This window comes from Megascapheus bottae, chromosome 4, assembly GCF_031878675.1.
Source record: "Megascapheus bottae isolate mThoBot1 chromosome 4, mThoBot2.hap1, whole genome shotgun sequence".
Lineage (NCBI taxonomy): Eukaryota > Metazoa > Chordata > Mammalia > Rodentia > Geomyidae > Megascapheus > Megascapheus bottae.
In genome coordinates this window covers 49062885-49064546 of record NC_143512.1, presented here as the reverse complement: position 1 = coordinate 49064546, position 1662 = coordinate 49062885, and positions in this window count along the sequence as shown.

The window sequence follows — 1662 nt, the reverse complement described above, 5'->3', positions numbered from 1 at the left end:
AATTACTTGTGATCGATTGATTCAGTGGCCTCGTAGAGACTTCAGACTCTGTATCAGGATCCACGATTAAACCATTGCTAATGCACTAAATGCACAACTTTCTTTGCTTTTGAGAACTCTACAGATGTAGTTCACAATAGGCCCTACAGATGGCAGTATAACAATACTTTGTGACTTCCAGTATTTTTATTTCTACTAAACTATAAAACATATTGAGGCAAACTTCTGTCATGAGAGAATGGAAAAATGGAAATTTTGTTTTCTATTATTCTATTATTGTTACAGAAACATGCCTCCAAATAAATAAAACCTCACATCGTCACAGTACTTAAAACATACCAAATACCTTCACTCAAATTACTTAATACTCATGGTAAATCTGTGTGATGGTTATTTCATTTTATGTAATAAGGTTCAGAGATTCCATTAGGGCTAATTCAAAGACATTGAAAGTCAGTAAAACCTGCTTTCTAAAGACCAAGATTTTTTTTCCTGCCCACTTTTGCTTAGATCTAGTGTCTATATGTCCAATAATTGGCTTTAAATGTCACAGGTTCTTATGATCCAGCATACAAATCATAAAATTTGGAGCTGAAGCTCTTATAGAAGTACAGTGTCCAACCCATCCCAATTTACCAAGGACTTAATTGCTCTTAGTTCCTCCACGCTGGGGACCCGCTTAGTCCCAAGAGGACCAGTTCATGGGGAATGAGCTTCCTGAGTGGCCTATGTTCCACTGAAGCCCTGGTGACCCAAGAGGTCTTCAGAAGCTCTGCCATGTGTTCCCTTGCACACTGTCTTTCATTTACTATTGGTCAGCAGTGACTTTGAAATCGTAGCTCAGTGCTGTGCTGAGTTTAGGCGGAGGAAGCCTTTTCTGAATGTTTCCCAGATAAGACATAATCTTTGTACTCCCTCTTCTTGACTCTAGGTTCAACAACCCAGCCCCACTGACATCATTTTCAAATGAATCTCAGCTTGGGTCAAATGTCCTTGCCTGTAATATTTTCTTCAAAAGCAGTTTTTTGTTGTTGGTTGGTTGGTTGGTTGGTTGGTTGGTTGGTTGGTTGGTTTGAGCAGGGACAATGAAGTACAGGTGCTGAAAGACATTGAGAGTTGGAGAGCTTTCTTCTGCTTGCCTCTACTCTCACATGTGAAACAAACCAAAAGGTTTTCACATTTCACAGATGTAAGTTCTTCATCAGTGTCGAGGGTATGGCCAGCCTTTCCTTTCATTGCTCAGACACATAAAGAGAAGCACACACCTGGAACATAGAAACCAGTGGTGTTTCTGAGGATTTGAGATAGATTGGAGAGCTGGGTCTGCACACAGAATACCTCCAGATGTGGGAAAGAAAGAAAGAAAGAAAGAAAGAAAGAAAGAAAGAAAGAAAGAAAGAAAGAAAGAAAGAAAGAAAGAAAGAAAGAAGAGGAGAGAGAGAGGGAGGGAGGGAAGAAAAAGAAAGAAATAGAAAGAGAGAAAGAAAGGGGAAAGCGAGAATGTTTCCAAATAACAAAATGAATCCCCTCAAATCCTTGATATCTATAACCTATAAAAATCCTAAAATTAAAATTATAACAATTATCTTTCAAAGTCCATTGAAAATCAAATAGCACCTATGAGAAATGAATTGCTACAAAGTATTCAAGTGACAATTGCTT